At 41.9% G+C, this 20,568-nt stretch overlaps 21 pseudogenes; all 21 read left to right on the plus strand.

Annotated features, from left to right (window-relative positions):
• Nucleotides 1-670: 670 nt before the first annotated feature.
• LOC137109881 (5S ribosomal RNA) lies at nt 671-789 on the plus strand (annotated as a pseudogene).
• Nucleotides 790-1,656: 867 nt separating this feature from the next.
• On the plus strand, nt 1,657-1,775 carry LOC137109893 (5S ribosomal RNA; annotated as a pseudogene).
• An 867-nt stretch (nt 1,776-2,642) lies between these two features.
• LOC137109904 (5S ribosomal RNA) lies at nt 2,643-2,761 on the plus strand (annotated as a pseudogene).
• Nucleotides 2,762-3,618: 857 nt separating this feature from the next.
• LOC137109916 (5S ribosomal RNA) lies at nt 3,619-3,737 on the plus strand (annotated as a pseudogene).
• An 867-nt stretch (nt 3,738-4,604) lies between these two features.
• LOC137109766 (5S ribosomal RNA) lies at nt 4,605-4,723 on the plus strand (annotated as a pseudogene).
• Nucleotides 4,724-5,580: 857 nt separating this feature from the next.
• On the plus strand, nt 5,581-5,699 carry LOC137109927 (5S ribosomal RNA; annotated as a pseudogene).
• Nucleotides 5,700-6,556: 857 nt separating this feature from the next.
• LOC137109939 (5S ribosomal RNA) lies at nt 6,557-6,675 on the plus strand (annotated as a pseudogene).
• Nucleotides 6,676-7,532: 857 nt separating this feature from the next.
• On the plus strand, nt 7,533-7,651 carry LOC137109951 (5S ribosomal RNA; annotated as a pseudogene).
• Nucleotides 7,652-8,518: 867 nt separating this feature from the next.
• LOC137109636 (5S ribosomal RNA) lies at nt 8,519-8,637 on the plus strand (annotated as a pseudogene).
• Nucleotides 8,638-9,494: 857 nt separating this feature from the next.
• On the plus strand, nt 9,495-9,613 carry LOC137109781 (5S ribosomal RNA; annotated as a pseudogene).
• Nucleotides 9,614-10,459: 846 nt separating this feature from the next.
• LOC137109822 (5S ribosomal RNA) lies at nt 10,460-10,578 on the plus strand (annotated as a pseudogene).
• An 857-nt stretch (nt 10,579-11,435) lies between these two features.
• LOC137109962 (5S ribosomal RNA) lies at nt 11,436-11,554 on the plus strand (annotated as a pseudogene).
• An 867-nt stretch (nt 11,555-12,421) lies between these two features.
• Nucleotides 12,422-12,540, plus strand: LOC137109974 (5S ribosomal RNA; annotated as a pseudogene).
• Nucleotides 12,541-13,397: 857 nt separating this feature from the next.
• On the plus strand, nt 13,398-13,516 carry LOC137109985 (5S ribosomal RNA; annotated as a pseudogene).
• Nucleotides 13,517-14,383: 867 nt separating this feature from the next.
• On the plus strand, nt 14,384-14,502 carry LOC137109996 (5S ribosomal RNA; annotated as a pseudogene).
• Nucleotides 14,503-15,359: 857 nt separating this feature from the next.
• LOC137110000 (5S ribosomal RNA) lies at nt 15,360-15,478 on the plus strand (annotated as a pseudogene).
• Nucleotides 15,479-16,335: 857 nt separating this feature from the next.
• On the plus strand, nt 16,336-16,454 carry LOC137109637 (5S ribosomal RNA; annotated as a pseudogene).
• An 857-nt stretch (nt 16,455-17,311) lies between these two features.
• Nucleotides 17,312-17,430, plus strand: LOC137110001 (5S ribosomal RNA; annotated as a pseudogene).
• Nucleotides 17,431-18,297: 867 nt separating this feature from the next.
• On the plus strand, nt 18,298-18,416 carry LOC137109507 (5S ribosomal RNA; annotated as a pseudogene).
• An 858-nt stretch (nt 18,417-19,274) lies between these two features.
• Nucleotides 19,275-19,393, plus strand: LOC137109508 (5S ribosomal RNA; annotated as a pseudogene).
• An 857-nt stretch (nt 19,394-20,250) lies between these two features.
• Nucleotides 20,251-20,369, plus strand: LOC137109509 (5S ribosomal RNA; annotated as a pseudogene).
• The last annotated feature ends 199 nt before the right edge of the window (nt 20,370-20,568 follow it).

Genomic DNA, 20,568 nt, shown 5'->3' on the forward strand with positions numbered 1-20,568 from the left:
GTTGTTCTTATAGGTGCCCTGCCTGATTGGCCGGATTGGGGGGCAGTACAGGAAGCTGATTGGTCCATCCTACACTTCCTGGAGTTTTAAAAGTACGGTTCCCAACAGCTAGCGAGGCTCTTTCTGGCAGCAGCACCTGTTTGCTGTTCTTGGTTTCCAATCTTTATTTAGCATTTTTGAATTGTTAGGTTTTATGCCGTCGTTTTGTTTATAAATTGTATATTTTGTAAATAGTATTAAATCTGTAGGGGTGAACTGCCATTTTCTTTGGATTGTTTTCACATTTGGGAGTTAGGGTTAGCGACTGTCTTTTGGTTTGTTTATTTCTATCAGGCTAGCTAGCACTTTCTGTGGGAAATGGCTTATTTTGTTTATTATGTTGGCCTTGGTTCGCCCTGAGTTGTAGTGTCATGTTTTGTTTGACACTTTCTTTCGTTTAAAATGAATATCATTCTGTTGGAACATCTCGATCCTGGATTTTGGTTTGGGGATCGGAGAGGGAACATGCTAATTTATCTTTGTATGTTGCACCCTGACCCCCTGGACAGGGGCGTAACAGACCAGTACAGTTATAGTACTTTGTACTTTGCCACATTTATCTTCTTCTTAGCAAGTGTCATGCCTTCTGCTTCTCCAGCGTTTTTAAGAGCTGTTGATGATGTCAAATGCAGCTTACGGCCACACCGCTCTCTAAGCGCCCGATCTCGTCCGATCTCGGCAGCCAAATAGAGCCGGGCCTGGTTAGTACTTGGTAGGAAGACCGCCTGGGAATACCAGGTGCTGTAAGCTTTTTTGCTTGGGTTTACGGGCAGCACAAGCTGGTGTTACTGCCTATTTATTCATAGAAATTGTTCTATATTTTCATCAAATTTTGTTCTTTCATTGCTGTTTTGCTACTTTATTGGTTTGTCAACCATCGTGCTTCATTACTAGTAGACCATGTTACGGTCCTGGCCATATGTGTTGTTTTTATTTTCTCATTCTTATAGGTGCCCTGCCTGATTGGCCGGATTGAGGGGCAGTACAGGAAGCTGATTGGTCCATCCTACACTTCCTGGAGTTTTAAAAGTACGGTTCCCAACAGCTAGCGAGGCTCTTTCTGGCAGCAGCACCTGTTTGCTGTTCTTGGTTTCCAAACCTTATTTAGCATTTTTGAATTCTTAGGTTTTGTGCCGTGGTTTTGTTTATAAATTGTATATTTTGTAATTCGTATTAAATCTGTAGGGGTGAACAGCCATTTTCTTTTGATTGTTTTCTCTTGTTTTCACATTAGGGAGTTAGGGTTAGCGACTGTCTTTTGGTTTGTTTATTTCTATCAGGCTAGCTAGCACTTTCTGTGGGAAATGGCTTATTTTGTTTATTATGTTGGCCTTGGTTCGCCCTGAGTTGTAGTGTCATGTTTTGTTTGACACTTTCTTTCGTTTAAAATAAATATCATTCTGTTGGAACATCTCGATACTGGAGTTTGGTTTGGGGATCGGAGAGGGAACATGCTAATTTATCTTTGTATGTTGCACCCTGACCCCCTGGACAGGGGCGTAACAGACCAGTACAGTTATAGTACTTTGTACTTTGCCACATTTATCTTCTTCTTAGCAAGTGTCATGCATTCTGCTTCTCCAGCGTTTTTAAGAGCTGTTGATGATGTCAAATGCAGCTTACGGCCACACCGCTCTCTAAGCGCCCGATCTCGTCCGATCTCGGCAGCCAAATAGAGCCGGGCCTGGTTAGTACTTGGTAGGAAGACCGCCTGGGAATACCAGGTGCTGTAAGCTTTTTTGCTTGGGTTTACGGGCAGCACAAGCTGGTGTTACTGCCTATTTATTCATAGAAATTGTTCTATATTTTCATCAAATTTTGTTCTTTCATTGCTGTTTTGCTACTTTATTGGTTTTTCAACCATCGTGCTTCATTACTAGTAGACCATGTTACGGTCCTGGCCATATGTGTTGTTTTTATTTTCTCGTTCTTATAGGTGCCCTGCCTGATTGGCCGGATTGAGGGGCAGTACAGGAAGCTGATTGGTCCATCCTACACTTCCTGGAGTTTTAAAAGTACGGTTCCCAACAGCTAGCGAGGCTCTTTCTGGCAGCAGCACCTGTTTGCTGTTCTTGGTTTCCAAACCTTATTTAGCATTTTTGAATTCTTAGGTTTTGTGCCGTGGTTTTGTTTTTAAATTGTATATTTTGTAATTCGTATTAAATCTGTAGGGGTGAACAGCCATTTTCTTTTGATTGTTTTCTCTTGTTTTCACATTAGGGAGTTAGGGTTAGCGACTGTCTTTTGGTTTGTTTATTTCTATCAGGCTAGCTAGCACTTTCTGTGGGAAATGGCTTATTTTGTTTATTATGTTGGCCTTGGTTCGCCCTGAGTTGTAGTGTCATGTTTTGTTTGACACTTTCTTTCGTTTAAAATAAATATCATTCTGTTGGAACATCTCGGTCCTGGATTTTGGTTTGGGGATCGGAGAGGGAACATGCTAATTTATCTTTGTATGTTGCACCCTGACCCCCTGGACAGGGGCGTAACAGACCAGTACAGTTATAGTACTTTGTACTTTGCCACATTTATCTTCTTCTTAGCAAGTGTCATGCATTCTGCTTCTCCAGCGTTTTTAAGAGCTGTTGATGATGTCAAATGCAGCTTACGGCCACACCGCTCTCTAAGCGCCCGATCTCGTCCGATCTCGGCAGCCAAATAGAGCCGGGCCTGGTTAGTACTTGGTAGGAAGACCGCCTGGGAATACCAGGTGCTGTAAGCTTTTTTGCTTGGGTTTACGGGCAGCACAAGCTGGTGTTACTGCCTATTTATTCATAGAAATTGTTCTATATTTTCATCAAATTTTGTTCTTTCATTACTGTTTTGCTACTTTATTGGTTTGTCAACCATCGTGCTTCATTACTAGTAGACCATGTTACGGTCCTGGCCATATGTGTTGTTTTTGATATGTTGTTCTTATAGGTGCCCTGCCTGATTGGCCGGATTGAGGGGCAGTACAGGAAGCTGATTGGTCCATCCTACACTTCCTGGAGTTTTAAAAGTACGGTTCCCAACAGCTAGCGAGGCTCTTTCTGGCAGCAGCACCTGTTTGCTGTTCTTGGTTTCCAAACCTTATTTAGCATTTTTGAATTGTTAGGTTTTGTGCCGTGGTTTTGTTTATAAATTGTATATTTTGTAAATAGTATTAAATCTGTAGGGGTGAACAGCCATTTTCTTTGGACTGTTTTCACATTAGGGAGTTAGGGTTAGCGACTGTCTTTTGGTTTGTTTATTTCTATCAGGCTAGCTAGCACTTTCTGTGGGAAATGGCTTATTTTGTTTATTATGTTGGCCTTGGTTCGCCCTGAGTTGTAGTGTCATGTTTTGTTTGACACTTTCTTTCGTTTAAAATAAATATCATTCTGTTGGAACATCTCGGTCCTGGATTTTGGTTTGGGGATCGGAGAGGGAACATGCTAATTTATCTTTGTATGTTGCACCCTGACCCCCTGGACAGGGGCGTAACAGACCAGTACAGTTATAGTACTTTGTACTTTGCCACATTTATCTTCTTCTTAGCAAGTGTCATGCATTCTGCTTCTCCAGCGTTTTTAAGAGCTGTTGATGATGTCAAATGCAGCTTACGGCCACACCGCTCTCTAAGCGCCCGATCTCGTCCGATCTCGGCAGCCAAATAGAGCCGGGCCTGGTTAGTACTTGGTAGGAAGACCGCCTGGGAATACCAGGTGCTGTAAGCTTTTTTGCTTGGGTTTACGGGCAGCACAAGCTGGTGTTACTGCCTATTTATTCATAGAAATTGTTCTATATTTTCATCAAAGTTTGTTCTTTCATTGCTGTTTTGCTACTTTATTGGTTTTTCAACCATCGTGCTTCATTACTAGTAGACCATGTTACGGTCCTGGCCATATGTGTTGTTTTTATTTTCTCGTTCTTATAGGTGCCCTGCCTGATTGGCCGGATTGAGGGGCAGTACAGGAAGCTGATTGGTCCATCCTACACTTCCTGGAGTTTTAAAAGTACGGTTCCCAACAGCTAGCGAGGCTCTTTCTGGCAGCAGCACCTGTTTGCTGTTCTTGGTTTCCAAACCTTATTTAGCATTTTTGAATTGTTAGGTTTTGTGCCGTGGTTTTGTTTATAAATTGTATATTTTGTAATTCGTATTAAATCTGTAGGGGTGAACAGCCATTTTCTTTTGATTGTTTTCTCTTGTTTTCACATTAGGGAGTTAGGGTTAGCGACTGTCTTTTGGTTTGTTTATTTCTATCAGGCTAGCTAGCACTTTCTGTGGGAAATGGCTTATTTTGTTTATTATGTTGGCCTTGGTTCGCCCTGAGTTGTATTGTCATGTTTTGTTTGACACTTTCTTTCGTTTAAAATAAATATCATTCTGTTGGAACATCTCGGTCCTGGATTTTGGTTTTGGGATCGGAGAGGGAACATGCTAATTTATCTTTGTATGTTGCACCCTGACCCCCTGGACAGGGGCGTAACAGACCAGTACAGTTATAGTACTTTGTACTTTGCCACATTTATCTTCTTCTTAGCAAGTGTCATGCATTCTGCTTCTCCAGCGTTTTTAAGAGCTGTTGATGATGTCAAATGCAGCTTACGGCCACACCGCTCTCTAAGCGCCCGATCTCGTCCGATCTCGGCAGCCAAATAGAGCCGGGCCTGGTTAATACTTGGTAGGAAGACCGCCTGGGAATACCAGGTGCTGTAAGCTTTTTTGCTTGGGTTTACGGGCAGCACAAGCTGGTGTTACTGCCTATTTATTCATAGAAATTGTTCTATATTTTCATCAAATTTTGTTCTTTCATTGCTGTTTTGCTACTTTATTGGTTTGTCAACCATCGTGCTTCATTACTAGTAGACCATGTTACGGTCCTGGCCATATGTGTTGTTTTTATTTTGTTGTTCTTATAGGTGCCCTGCCTGATTGGCCGGATTGGGGGGCAGTACAGGAAGCTGATTGGTCCATCCTACACTTCCTGGAGTTTTAAAAGTACGGTTCCCAACAGCTAGCGAGGCTCTTTCTGGCAGCAGCACCTGTTTGCTGTTCTTGGTTTCCAAACTTTATTTAGCATTTTTGAATTGTTAGGTTTTATGCCGTGGTTTTGTTTATAAATTGTATATTTTGTAAATAGTATTAAATCTGTAGGGGTGAACTGCCATTTTCTTTGGATTGTTTTCACATTTGGGAGTTAGGGTTAGCGACTGTCTTTTGGTTTGTTTATTTCTATCAGGCTAGCTAGCACTTTCTGTGGGAAATGGCTTATTTTGTTTATTATGTTGGCCTTGGTTCGCCCTGAGTTGTAGTGTCATGTTTTGTTTGACACTTTCTTTCGTTTAAAATAAATATCATTCTGTTGGAACATCTCGATCCTGGATTTTGGTTTGGGGATCGGAGAGGGAACATGCTAATTTATCTTTGTATGTTGCACCCTGACCCCCTGGACAGGGGCGTAACAGACCAGTACAGTTATAGTACTTTGTACTTTGCCACATTTGTCTTCTTCTTAGCAAGTGTCATGCATTCTGCTTCTCCAGTGTTTTTAAGAGCTGTTGATGATGTCAAATGCAGCTTACGGCCACACCGCTCTCTAAGCGCCCGATCTCGTCCGATCTCGGCAGCCAAATAGAGCCGGGCCTGGTTAGTACTTGGTAGGAAGACCGCCTGGGAATACCAGGTGCTGTAAGCTTTTTTGCTTGGGTTTACGGGCAGCACAAGCTGGTGTTACTGCCTATTTATTCATAGAAATTGTTCTATATTTTCATCAAATTTTGTTCTTTCATTGCTGTTTTGCTACTTTATTGGTTTTTCAACCATCGTGCTTCATTACTAGTAGACCATGTTACGGTCCTGGCCATATGTGTTGTTTTTGATATGTTGTTCTTATAGGTGCCCTGCCTGATTGGCCGGATTGAGGGGCAGTACAGGAAGCTGATTGGTCCATCCTACACTTCCTGGAGTTTTAAAAGTACGGTTCCCAACAGCTAGCGAGGCTCTTTCTGGCAGCAGCACCTGTTTGCTGTTCTTGGTTTCCAAACCTTATTTAGCATTTTTGAATTGTTAGGTTTTGTGCCGTGGTTTTGTTTATAAATTGTATATTTTGTAAATAGTATTAAATCTGTAGGGGTGAACAGCCATTTTCTTTGGACTGTTTTCACATTAGGGAGTTAGGGTTAGCGACTGTCTTTTGGTTTGTTTATTTCTATCAGGCTAGCTAGCACTTTCTGTGGGAAATGGCTTATTTTGTTTATTATGTTGGCCTTGGTTCGCCCTGAGTTGTAGTGTCATGTTTTGTTTGACACTTTCTTTCGTTTAAAATAAATATCATTCTGTTGGAACATCTCGGTCCTGGATTTTGGTTTGGGGATCGGAGAGGGAACATGCTAATTTATCTTTGTATGTTGCACCCTGACCCCCTGGACAGGGGCGTAACAGACCAGTACAGTTATAGTACTTTGTACTTTGCCACATTTATCTTCTTCTTAGCAAGTGTCATGCATTCTGCTTCTCCAGCGTTTTTAAGAGCTGTTGATGATGTCAAATGCAGCTTACGGCCACACCGCTCTCTAAGCGCCCGATCTCGTCCGATCTCGGCAGCCAAATAGAGCCGGGCCTGGTTAGTACTTGGTAGGAAGACCGCCTGGGAATACCAGGTGCTGTAAGCTTTTTTGCTTGGGTTTACGGGCAGCACAAGCTGGTGTTACTGCCTATTTATTCATAGAAATTGTTCTATATTTTCATCAAATTTTGTTCTTTCATTGCTGTTTTGCTACTTTATTGGTTTTTCAACCATCGTGCTTCATTACTAGTAGACCATGTTACGGTCCTGGCCATATGTGTTGTTTTTATTTTGTTGTTCTTATAGGTGCCCTGCCTGATTGGCCGGTTTGGGGGGCAGTACAGGAAGCTGATTGGTCCATCCTACACTTCCTGGAGTTTTAAAAGTACGGTTCCCAACAGCTAGCGAGGCTCTTTCTGGCAGCAGCACCTGTTTGCTGTTCTTGGTTTCCAAACTTTATTTAGCATTTTTGAATTGTTAGGTTTTATGCCGTGGTTTTGTTTATAAATTGTATATTTTGTAAATAGTATTAAATCTGTAGGGGTGAACAGCCATTTTCTTTGGACTGTTTTCACATTAGGGAGTTAGGGTTAGCGACTGTGTTTTGGTTTGTTTATTTCTATCAGGCTAGCTAGCACTTTCTGTGGGAAATGGCTTATTTTGTTTATTATGTTGGCCTTGGTTCGCCCTGAGTTGTAGTGTCATGTTTTGTTTGACACTTTCTTTCGTTTAAAATAAATATCATTCTGTTGGAACATCTCGATCCTGGATTTTGGTTTGGGGATCGGAGAGGGAACATGCTAATTTATCTTTGTATGTTGCACCCTGACCCCCTGGACAGGGGCGTAACAGACCAGTACAGTTATAGTACTTTGTACTTTGCCACATTTATCTTCTTCTTAGCAAGTGTCATGCCTTCTGCTTCTCCAGCGTTTTTAAGAGCTGTTGATGATGTCAAATGCAGCTTACGGCCACACCGCTCTCTAAGCGCCCGATCTCGTCCGATCTCGGCAGCCAAATAGAGCCGGGCCTGGTTAGTACTTGGTAGGAAGACCGCCTGGGAATACCAGGTGCTGTAAGCTTTTTTGCTTGGGTTTACGGGCAGCACAAGCTGGTGTTACTGCCTATTTATTCATAGAAATTGTTCTATATTTTCATCAAATTTTGTTCTTTCATTGCTGTTTTGCTACTTTATTGGTTTGTCAACCATCGTGCTTCATTACTAGTAGACCATGTTACGGTCCTGGCCATATGTGTTGTTTTTATTTTCTCATTCTTATAGGTGCCCTGCCTGATTGGCCGGATTGAGGGGCAGTACAGGAAGCTGATTGGTCCATCCTACACTTCCTGGAGTTTTAAAAGTACGGTTCCCAACAGCTAGCGAGGCTCTTTCTGGCAGCAGCACCTGTTTGCTGTTCTTGGTTTCCAAACCTTATTTAGCATTTTTGAATTGTTAGGTTTTGTGCCGTGGTTTTGTTTATAAATTGTATATTTTGTAATTCGTATTAAATCTGTAGGGGTGAACAGCCATTTTCTTTTGATTGTTTTCTCTTGTTTTCACATTAGGGAGTTAGGGTTAGCGACTGTCTTTTGGTTTGTTTATTTCTATCAGGCTAGCTAGCACTTTCTGTGGGAAATGGCTTATTTTGTTTATTATGTTGGCCTTGGTTCGCCCTGAGTTGTAGTGTCATGTTTTGTTTGACACTTTCTGTCGTTTAAAATAAATATCATTCTATTGGAACATCTCGGTCCTGGATTTTGGTTTGGGGATCGGAGAGGGAACATGCTAATTTATCTTTGTATGTTGCACCCTGACCCCCTGGACAGGGGCGTAACAGACCAGTACAGTTATAGTACTTTGTACTTTGCCACATTTATCTTCTTCTTAGCAAGTGTCATGCATTCTGCTTCTCCAGCGTTTTTAAGAGCTGTTGATGATGTCAAATGCAGCTTACGGCCACACCGCTCTCTAAGCGCCCGATCTCGTCCGATCTCGGCAGCCAAATAGAGCCGGGCCTGGTTAGTACTTGGTAGGAAGACCGCGTGGGAATACCAGGTGCTGTAAGCTTTTTTGCTTGGGTTTACGGGCAGCACAAGCTGGTGTTACTGCCTATTTATTCATAGAAATTGTTCTATATTTTCATCAAATTTTGTTCTTTCATTACTGTTTTGCTACTTTATTGGTTTGTCAACCATCGTGCTTCATTACTAGTAGACCATGTTACGGTCCTGGCCATATGTGTTGTTTTTGATATGTTGTTCTTATAGGTGCCCTGCCTGATTGGCCGGATTGAGGGGCAGTACAGGAAGCTGATTGGTCCATCCTACACTTCCTGGAGTTTTAAAAGTACGGTTCCCAACAGCTAGCGAGGCTCTTTCTGGCAGCAGCACCTGTTTGCTGTTCTTGGTTTCCAAACCTTATTTAGCATTTTTGAATTGTTAGGTTTTGTGCCGTGGTTTTGTTTATAAATTGTATATTTTGTAAATAGTATTAAATCTGTAGGGGTGAACAGCCATTTTCTTTGGACTGTTTTCACATTAGGGAGTTAGGGTTAGCGACTGTCTTTTGGTTTGTTTATTTCTATCAGGCTAGCTAGCACTTTCTGTGGGAAATGGCTTATTTTGTTTATTATGTTGGCCTTGGTTCGCCCTGAGTTGTAGTGTCATGTTTTGTTTGACACTTTCTTTCGTTTAAAATAAATATCATTCTGTTGGAACATCTCGGTCCTGGATTTTGGTTTGGGGATCGGAGAGGGAACATGCTAATTTATCTTTGTATGTTGCACCCTGACCCCCTGGACAGGGGCGTAACAGACCAGTACAGTTATAGTACTTTGTACTTTGCCACATTTATCTTCTTCTTAGCAAGTGTCATGCATTCTGCTTCTCCAGCGTTTTTAAGAGCTGTTGATGATGTCAAATGCAGCTTACGGCCACACCGCTCTCTAAGCGCCCGATCTCGTCCGATCTCGGCAGCCAAATAGAGCCGGGCCTGGTTAGTACTTGGTAGGAAGACCGCCTGGGGATACCAGGTGCTGTAAGCTTTTTTGCTTGGGTTTACGGGCAGCACAAGCTGGTGTTACTGCCTATTTATTCATAGAAATTGTTCTATATTTTCATCAAATTTTGTTCTTTCATTGCTGTTTTGCTACTTTATTGGTTTGTCAACCATCGTGCTTCATTACTAGTAGACCATGTTACGGTCCTGGCCATATGTGTTGTTTTTATTTTCTCATTCTTATAGGTGCCCTGCCTGATTGGCCGGATTGAGGGGCAGTACAGGAAGCTGATTGGTCCATCCTACACTTCCTGGAGTTTTAAAAGTACGGTTCCCAACAGCTAGCGAGGCTCTTTCTGGCAGCAGCACCTGTTTGCTGTTCTTGGTTTCCAAACCTTATTTAGCATTTTTGAATTCTTAGGTTTTGTGCCGTGGTTTTGTTTATAAATTGTATATTTTGTAATTCGTATTAAATCTGTAGGGGTGAACAGCCATTTTCTTTTGATTGTTTTCTCTTGTTTTCACATTAGGGAGTTAGGGTTAGCGACTGTCTTTTGGTTTGTTTATTTCTATCAGGCTAGCTAGCACTTTCTGTGGGAAATGGCTTATTTTGTTTATTATGTTGGCCTTGGTTCGCCCTGAGTTGTAGTGTCATGTTTTGTTTGACACTTTCTTTCGTTTAAAATAAATATCATTCTGTTGGAACATCTCGATCCTGGATTTTGGTTTGGGGATCGGAGAGGGAACATGCTAATTTATCTTTGTATGTTGCACCCTGACCCCCTGGACAGGGGCGTAACAGACCAGTACAGTTATAGTACTTTGTACTTTGCCACATTTATCTTCTTCTTAGCAAGTTTCATGCATTCTGCTTCTCCAACGTTTTTATGCAGCTTACGGCCACACAGCTCTCTAAGCGCCCGATCTCGTCCGATCTCGGCAGCCAAATAGAGCCGGGCCTGGTTAGTACTTGGTAGGAAGACCGCCTGGGAATACCAGGTGCTGTAAGCTTTTTTGCTTGGGTTTACGGGCAGCACAAGCTGGTGTTACTGCCTATTTATTCATAGAAATTGTTCTATATTTTCATCAAATTTTGTTCTTTCATTGCTGTTTTGCTACTTTATTGGTTTGTCAACCATCGTGCTTCATTACTAGTAGACCATGTTACGGTCCTGGCCATATGTGTTGTTTTTATTTTGTTGTTCTTATAGGTGCCCTGCCTGATTGGCCGGATTGGGGGGCAGTACAGGAAGCTGATTGGTCCATCCTACACTTCCTGGAGTTTTAAAAGTACGGTTCCCAACAGCTAGCGAGGCTCTTTCTGGCAGCAGCACCTGTTTGCTGTTCTTGGTTTCCAAACTTTATTTAGCATTTTTGAATTGTTAGGTTTTATGCCGTGGTTTTGTTTATAAATTGTATATTTTGTAAATAGTATTAAATCTGTAGGGGTGAACTGCCATTTTCTTTGGATTGTTTTCACATTAGGGAGTTAGGGTTAGCGACTGTCTTTTGGTTTGTTTATTTCTATCAGGCTAGCTAGCACTTTCTGTGGGAAATGGCTTATTTTGTTTATTATGTTGGCCTTGGTTCGCCCTGAGTTGTAGTGTCATGTTTTGTTTGACACTTTCTTTCGTTTAAAATAAATATCATTCTGTTGGAACATCTCGATCCTGGATTTTGGTTTGGGGATCGGAGAGGGAACATGCTAATTTATCTTTGTATGTTGCACCCTGACCCCCTGGACAGGGGCGTAACAGACCAGTACAGTTATAGTACTTTGTACTTTGCCACATTTATCTTCTTCTTAGCAAGTGTCATGCAATCTGCTTCTCCAGCGTTTTTAAGAGCTGTTGATGATGTCAAATGCAGCTTACGGCCACACCGCTCTCTAAGCGCCCGATCTCGTCCGATCTCGGCAGCCAAATAGAGCCGGGCCTGGTTAGTACTTGGTAGGAAGACCGCCTGGGAATACCAGGTGCTGTAAGCTTTTTTGCTTGGGTTTACGGGCAGCACAAGCTGGTGTTACTGCCTATTTATTCATAGAAATTGTTCTATATTTTCATCAAATTTTGTTCTTTCATTGCTGTTTTGCTACTTTATTGGTTTTTCAACCATCGTGCTTCATTACTAGTAGACCATGTTACGGTCCTGGCCATATGTGTTGTTTTTATTTTCTCGTTCTTATAGGTGCCCTGCCTGATTGGCCGGATTGAGGGGCAGTACAGGAAGCTGATTGGTCCATCCTACACTTCCTGGAGTTTTAAAAGTACGGTTCCCAACAGCTAGCGAGGCTCTTTCTGGCAGCAGCACCTGTTTGCTGTTCTTGGTTTCCAAACCTTATTTAGCATTTTTGAATTGTTAGGTTTTGTGCCGTGGTTTTGTTTATAAATTGTATATTTTGTAATTCGTATTAAATCTGTAGGGGTGAACAGCCATTTTCTTTTGATTGTTTTCTCTTGTTTTCACATTAGGGAGTTAGGGTTAGCGACTGTCTTTTGGTTTGTTTATTTCTATCAGGCTAGCTAGCACTTTATGTGGGAAATGGCTTATTTTGTTTATTATGTTGGCCTTGGTTCGCCCTGAGTTGTATTGTCATGTTTTGTTTGACACTTTCTTTCGTTTAAAATAAATATCATTCTGTTGGAACATCTCGGTCCTGGATTTTGGTTTTGGGATCGGAGAGGGAACATGCTAATTTATCTTTGTATGTTGCACCCTGACCCCCTGGACAGGGGCGTAACAGACCAGTACAGTTATAGTACTTTGTACTTTGCCACATTTATCTTCTTCTTAGCAAGTGTCATGCATTCTGCTTCTCCAGCGTTTTTAAGAGCTGTTGATGATGTCAAATGCAGCTTACGGCCACACCGCTCTCTAAGCGCCCGATCTCGTCCGATCTCGGCAGCCAAATAGAGCCGGGCCTGGTTAGTACTTGGTAGGAAGACCGCCTGGGAATACCAGGTGCTGTAAGCTTTTTTGCTTGGGTTTACGGGCAGCACAAGCTGGTGTTACTGCCTATTTATTCATAGAAATTGTTCTATATTTTCATCAAATTTTGTTCTTTCATTGCTGTTTTGCTACTTTATTGGTTTGTCAACCATCGTGCTTCATTACTAGTAGACCATGTTACGGTCCTGGCCATATGTGTTGTTTTTATTTTGTTGTTCTTATAGGTGCCCTGCCTGATTGGCCGGATTGGGGGGCAGTACAGGAAGCTGATTGGTCCATCCTACACTTCCTGGAGTTTTAAAAGTACGGTTCCCAACAGCTAGCGAGGCTCTTTCTGGCAGCAGCACCTGTTTGCTGTTCTTGGTTTCCAAACTTTATTTAGCATTTTTGAATTGTTAGGTTTTATGCCGTGGTTTTGTTTATAAATTGTATATTTTGTAAATAGTATTAAATCTGTAGGGGTGAACTGCCATTTTCTTTGGATTGTTTTCACATTAGGGAGTTAGGGTTAGCGACTGTCTTTTGGTTTGTTTATTTCTATCAGGCTAGCTAGCACTTTCTGTGGGAAATGGCTTATTTTGTTTATTATGTTGGCCTTGGTTCGCCCTGAGTTGTAGTGTCATGTTTTGTTTGACACTTTCTTTCGTTTAAAATAAATATCATTCTGTTGGAACATCTCGATCCTGGATTTTGGTTTGGGGATCGGAGAGGGAACATGCTAATTTATCTTTGTATGTTGCACCCTGACCCCCTGGACAGGGGCGTAACAGACCAGTACAGTTATAGTACTTTGTACTTTGCCACATTTATCTTCTTCTTAGCAAGTGTCATGCAATCTGCTTCTCCAGCGTTTTTAAGAGCTGTTGATGATGTCAAATGCAGCTTACGGCCACACCGCTCTCTAAGCGCCCGATCTCGTCCGATCTCGGCAGCCAAATAGAGCCGGGCCTGGTTAGTACTTGGTAGGAAGACCGCCTGGGAATACCAGGTGCTGTAAGCTTTTTTGCTTGGGTTTACGGGCAGCACAAGCTGGTGTTACTGCCTATTTATTCATAGAAATTGTTCTATATTTTCATCAAATTTTGTTCTTTCATTGCTGTTTTGCTACTTTATTGGTTTTTCAACCATCGTGCTTCATTACTAGTAGACCATGTTACGGTCCTGGCCATATGTGTTGTTTTTATTTTCTCGTTCTTATAGGTGCCCTGCCTGATTGGCCGGATTGAGGGGCAGTACAGGAAGCTGATTGGTCCATCCTACACTTCCTGGAGTTTTAAAAGTACGGTTCCCAACAGCTAGCGAGGCTCTTTCTGGCAGCAGCACCTGTTTGCTGTTCTTGGTTTCCAAACCTTATTTAGCATTTTTGAATTGTTAGGTTTTGTGCCGTGGTTTTGTTTATAAATTGTATATTTTGTAATTCGTATTAAATCTGTAGGGGTGAACAGCCATTTTCTTTTGATTGTTTTCTCTTGTTTTCACATTAGGGAGTTAGGGTTAGCGACTGTCTTTTGGTTTGTTTATTTCTATCAGGCTAGCTAGCACTTTATGTGGGAAATGGCTTATTTTGTTTATTATGTTGGCCTTGGTTCGCCCTGAGTTGTATTGTCATGTTTTGTTTGACACTTTCTTTCGTTTAAAATAAATATCATTCTGTTGGAACATCTCGGTCCTGGATTTTGGTTTTGGGATCGGAGAGGGAACATGCTAATTTATCTTTGTATGTTGCACCCTGACCCCCTGGACAGGGGCGTAACAGACCAGTACAGTTATAGTACTTTGTACTTTGCCACATTTATCTTCTTCTTAGCAAGTGTCATGCATTCTGCTTCTCCAGCGTTTTTAAGAGCTGTTGATGATGTCAAATGCAGCTTACGGCCACACCGCTCTCTAAGCGCCCGATCTCGTCCGATCTCGGCAGCCAAATAGAGCCGGGCCTGGTTAGTACTTGGTAGGAAGACCGCCTGGGAATACCAGGTGCTGTAAGCTTTTTTGCTTGGGTTTACGGGCAGCACAAGCTGGTGTTACTGCCTATTTATTCATAGAAATTGTTCTATATTTTCATCAAATTTTGTTCTTTCATTGCTGTTTTGCTACTTTATTGGTTTGTCAACCATCGTGCTTCATTACTAGTAGACCATGTTACGGTCCTGGCCATATGTGTTGTTTTTATTTTGTTGTTCTTATAGGTGCCCTGCCTGATTGGCCGGATTGGGGGGCAGTACAGGAAGCTGATTGGTCCATCCTACACTTCCTGGAGTTTTAAAAGTACGGTTCCCAACAGCTAGCGAGGCTCTTTCTGGCAGCAGCACCTGTTTGCTGTTCTTGGTTTCCAAACTTTATTTAGCATTTTTGAATTGTTAGGTTTTATGCCGTGGTTTTGTTTATAAATTGTATATTTTGTAAATAGTATTAAATCTGTAGGGGTGAACTGCCATTTTCTTTGGATTGTTTTCACATTTGGGAGTTAGGGTTAGCGACTGTCTTTTGGTTTGTTTATTTCTATCAGGCTAGCTAGCACTTTCTGTGGGAAATGGCTTATTTTGTTTATTATGTTGGCCTTGGTTCGCCCTGAGTTGTAGTGTCATGTTTTGTTTGACACTTTCTTTCGTTTAAAATAAATATCATTCTGTTGGAACATCTCGGTCCTGGATTTTGGTTTGGGGATCGGAGAGGGAACATGCTAATTTATCTTTGTATGTTGCACCCTGACCCCCTGGACAGGGGCGTAACAGACCAGTACAGTTATAGTACTTTGTACTTTGCCACATTTATCTTCTTCTTAGCAAGTGTCATGCATTCTGCTTCTCCAGCGTTTTTAAGAGCTGTTGATGATATCAAATGCAGCTTACGGCCACACCGCTCTCTAAGCGCCCGATCTCGTCCGATCTCGGCAGCCAAATAGAGCCGGGCCTGGTTAGTACTTGGTAGGAAGACCGCCTGGGAATACCAGGTGCTGTAAGCTTTTTTGCTTGGGTTTACGGGCAGCACAAGCTGGTGTTACTGCCTATTTATTCATAGAAATTGTTCTTTATTTTCATCAAATTTTGTTCTTTCATTGCTGTTTTGCTACTTTATTGGTTTTTCAACCATCGTGCTTCATTACTAGTAGACCATGTTACGGTCCTGGCCATATGTGTTGTTTTTATTTTGTTGTTCTTATAGGTGCCCTGCCTGATTGGCCGGATTGGGGGGCAGTACAGGAAGCTGATTGGTCCATCCTACATTTCCTGGAGTTTTAAAAGTACGGTTCCCAACAGCTAGCGAGGCTCTTTCTGGCAGCAGCACCTGTTTGCTGTTCTTGGTTTCCAAACTTTATTTAGCATTTTTGAATTGTTAGGTTTTATGCCGTGGTTTTGTTTATAAATTGTATATTTTGTAAATAGTATTAAATCTGTAGGGGTGAACAGCCATTTTCTTTGGACTGTTTTCACATTAGGGAGTTAGGGTTAGCGACTGTGTTTTGGTTTGTTTATTTCTATCAGGCTAGCTAGCACTTTCTGTGGGAAATGGCTTATTTTGTTTATTATGTTGGCCTTGGTTCGCCCTGAGTTGTAGTGTCATGTTTTGTTTGACACTTTCTTTCGTTTAAAATAAATATCATTCTGTTGGAACATCTCGATCCTGGATTTTGGTTTGGGGATCGGAGAGGGAACATGCTAATTTATCTTTGTATGTTGCACCCTGACCCCCTGGACAGGGGCGTAACAGACCAGTACAGTTATAGTACTTTGTACTTTGCCACATTTATCTTCGTCTTAGCAAGTTTCATGCATTCTGCTTCTCCAACGTTTTTAAGAGCTGTTGATGATGTCAAATGCAGCTTACGGCCACACCGCTCTCTAAGCGCCCGATCTCGTCCGATCTCGGCAGCCAAATAGAGCCGGGCCTGGTTAGTACTTGGTAGGAAGACCGCGTGGGAATACCAGGTGCTGTAAGCTTTTTTGCTTGGGTTTACGGGCAGCACAAGCTGGTGTTACTGCCTATTTATTCATAGAAATTGTTCTATATTTTCATCAAATTTTGTTCTTTCATTACTGTTTTGCTACTTTATTGGTTTGTCAACCATCGTGCTTCATTACTAGTAGACCATGTTACGGTCCTGGCCATATGTGTTGTTTTTGATATGTTGTTCTTATAGGTGCCCTGCCTGATTGGCCGGATTGAGGGGCAGTACAGGAAGCTGATTGGTCCATCCTACACTTCCTGGAGTTTTAAAAGTACGGTTCCCAACAGCTAGCGAGGCTCTTTCTGGCAGCAGCACCTGTTTGCTGTTCTTGGTTTCCAAACCTTATTTAGCATTTTTGAATTGTTAGGTTTTGTGCCGTGGTTTTGTTTATAAATTGTATATTTTGTAAATAGTATTAAATCTGTAGGGGTGAACAGCCATTTTCTTTGGACTGTTTTCACATTAGGGAGTTAGGGTTAGCGACTGTCTTTTGGTTTGTTTATTTCTATCAGGCTAGCTAGCACTTTCTGTGGGAAATGGCTTATTTTGTTTATTATGTTGGCCTTGGTTCGCCCTGAGTTGTAGTGTCATGTTTTGTTTGACACTTTCTTTCGTTTAAAATAAATATCATTCTGTTGGAACATCTCGGTCCTGGATTTTGGTTTGGGGATCGGAGAGGGAACATGCTAATTTATCTTTGTATGTTGCACCCTGACCCCCTGGACAGGGGCGTAACAGACCAGTACAGTTATAGTACTTTGTACTTTGCCACATTTATCTTCTTCTTAGCAAGTGTCATGCATTCTGCTTCTCCAGCGTTTTTAAGAGCTGTTGATGATGTCAAATGCAGCTTACGGCCACACCGCTCTCTAAGCGCCCGATCTCGTCCGATCTCGGCAGCCAAATAGAGCCGGGCCTGGTTAGTACTTGGTAGGAAGACCGCCTGGGAATACCAGGTGCTGTAAGCTTTTTTGCTTGGGTTTACGGGCAGCACAAGCTGGTGTTACTGCCTATTTATTCATAGAAATTGTTCTATATTTTCATCAAAGTTTGTTCTTTCATTGCTGTTTTGCTACTTTATTGGTTTTTCAACCATCGTGCTTCATTACTAGTAGACCATGTTACGGTCCTGGCCATATGTGTTGTTTTTATTTTCTCGTTCTTATAGGTGCCCTGCCTGATTGGCCGGATTGAGGGGCAGTACAGGAAGCTGATTGGTCCATCCTACACTTCCTGGAGTTTTAAAAGTACGGTTCCCAACAGCTAGCGAGGCTCTTTCTGGCAGCAGCACCTGTTTGCTGTTCTTGGTTTCCAAACCTTATTTAGCATTTTTGAATTGTTAGGTTTTGTGCCGTGGTTTTGTTTATAAATTGTATATTTTGTAATTCGTATTAAATCTGTAGGGGTGAACAGCCATTTTCTTTTGATTGTTTTCTCTTTTTTTCACATTAGGGAGTTAGGGTTAGCGACTGTCTTTTGGTTTGTTTATTTCTATCAGGCTAGCTAGCACTTTCTGTGGGAAATGGCTTATTTTGTTTATTATGTTGGCCTTGGTTCGCCCTGAGTTGTATTGTCATGTTTTGTTTGACACTTTCTTTCGTTTAAAATAAATATCATTCTGTTGGAACATCTCGGTCCTGGATTTTGGTTTTGGGATCGGAGAGGGAACATGCTAATTTATCTTTGTATGTTGCACCCTGACCCCCTGGACAGGGGCGTAACAGACCAGTACAGTTATAGTACTTTGTACTTTGCCACATTTATCTTCTTCTTAGCAAGTGTCATGCATTCTGCTTCTCCAGCGTTTTTAAGAGCTGTTGATGATGTCAAATGCAGCTTACGGCCACACCGCTCTCTAAGCGCCCGATCTCGTCCGATCTCGGCAGCCAAATAGAGCCGGGCCTGGTTAGTACTTGGTAGGAAGACCGCCTGGGAATACCAGGTGCTGTAAGCTTTTTTGCTTGGGTTTACGGGCAGCACAAGCTGGTGTTACTGCCTATTTATTCATAGAAATTGTTCTATATTTTCATCAAATTTTGTTCTTTCATTGCTGTTTTGCTACTTTATTGGTTTGTCAACCATCGTGCTTCATTACTAGTAGACCATGTTACGGTCCTGGCCATATGTGTTGTTTTTATTTTGTTGTTCTTATAGGTGCCCTGCCTGATTGGCCGGATTGGGGGGCAGTACAGGAAGCTGATTGGTCCATCCTACACTTCCTGGAGTTTTAAAAGTACGGTTCCCAACAGCTAGCGAGGCTCTTTCTGGCAGCAGCACCTGTTTGCTGTTCTTGGTTTCCAAACTTTATTTAGCATTTTTGAATTGTTAGGTTTTATGCCGTGGTTTTGTTTATAAATTGTATATTTTGTAAATAGTATTAAATCTGTAGGGGTGAACAGCCATTTTCTTTGGACTGTTTTCACATTAGGGAGTTAGGGTTAGCGACTGTCTTTTGGTTTTTTTTTTTTCTATCAGGCTAGCTAGCACTTTCTGTGGGAAATGGCTTATTTTGTTTATTATGTTGGCCTTGGTTCGCCCTGAGTTGTAGTGTCATGTTTTGTTTGACACTTTCTTTCGTTTAAAATAAATATCATTCTGTTGGAACATCTCGGTCCTGGATTTTGGTTTGGGGATCGGAGAGGGAACATGCTAATTTATCTTTGTATGTTGCACCCTGACCCCCTGGACAGGGGCGTAACAGACCAGTACAGTTATAGTACTTTGTACTTTGCCACATTTATCTTCTTCTTAGCAAGTGTCATGCATTCTGCTTCTCCAGCGTTTTTAAGAGCTGTTGATGATGTCAAATGCAGCTTACGGCCACACCGCTCTCTAAGCGCCCGATCTCGTCCGATCTCGGCAGCCAAATAGAGCCGGGCCTGGTTAGTACTTGGTAGGAAGACCGCCTGGGAATACCAGGTGCTGTAAGCTTTTTTGCTTGGGTTTACGGGCAGCACAAGCTGGTGTTACTGCCTATTTATTCATAGAAATTGTTCTATATTTTCATCAAATTTTGTTCTTTCATTACTGTTTTGCTACTTTATTGGTTTGTCAACCATCGTGCTTCATTACTAGTAGACCATGTTACGGTCCTGGCCATATGTGTTGTTTTTGATATGTTGTTCTTATAGGTGCCCTGCCTGATTGGCCGGATTGAGGGGCAGTACAGGAAGCTGATTGGTCCATCCTACACTTCCTGGAGTTTTAAAAGTACGGTTCCCAACAGCTAGCGAGGCTCTTTCTGGCAGCAGCACCTGTTTGCTGTTCTTGGTTTCCAAACCTTATTTAGCATTTTTGAATTGTTAGGTTTTGTGCCGTGGTTTTGTTTATAAATTGTATATTTTGTAAATAGTATTAAATCTGTAGGGGTGAACAGCCATTTTCTTTGGACTGTTTTCACATTAGGGAGTTAGGGTTAGCGACTGTCTTTTGGTTTGTTTATTTCTATCAGGCTAGCTAGCACTTTCTGTGGGAAATGGCTTATTTTGTTTATTATGTTGGCCTTGGTTCGCCCTGAGTTGTAGTGTCATGTTTTGTTTGACACTTTCTTTCGTTTAAAATAAATATCATTCTGTTGGAACATCTCGGTCCTGGATTTTGGTTTGGGGATCGGAGAGGGAACATGCTAATTTATCTTTGTATGTTGCACCCTGACCCCCTGGACAGGGGCGTAACAGACCAGTACAGTTATAGTACTTTGTACTTTGCCACATTTATCTTCTTCTTAGCAAGTGTCATGCATTCTGCTTCTCCAGCGTTTTTAAGAGCTGTTGATGATGTCAAATGCAGCTTACGGCCACACCGCTCTCTAAGCGCCCGATCTCGTCCGATCTCGGCAGCCAAATAGAGCCGGGCCTGGTTAGTACTTGGTAGGAAGACCGCCTGGGAATACCAGGTGCTGTAAGCTTTTTTGCTTGGGTTTACGGGCAGCACAAGCTGGTGTTACTGCCTATTTATTCATAGAAATTGTTCTATATTTTCATCAAAGTTTGTTCTTTCATTGCTGTTTTGCTACTTTATTGGTTTTTCAACCATCGTGCTTCATTACTAGTAGACCATGTTACGGTCCTGGCCATATGTGTTGTTTTTATTTTCTCGTTCTTATA

Source organism: Channa argus, unplaced genomic scaffold (assembly GCF_033026475.1).
Source record: "Channa argus isolate prfri unplaced genomic scaffold, Channa argus male v1.0 Contig004, whole genome shotgun sequence".
NCBI classification, from domain to species: domain Eukaryota; kingdom Metazoa; phylum Chordata; class Actinopteri; order Anabantiformes; family Channidae; genus Channa; species Channa argus.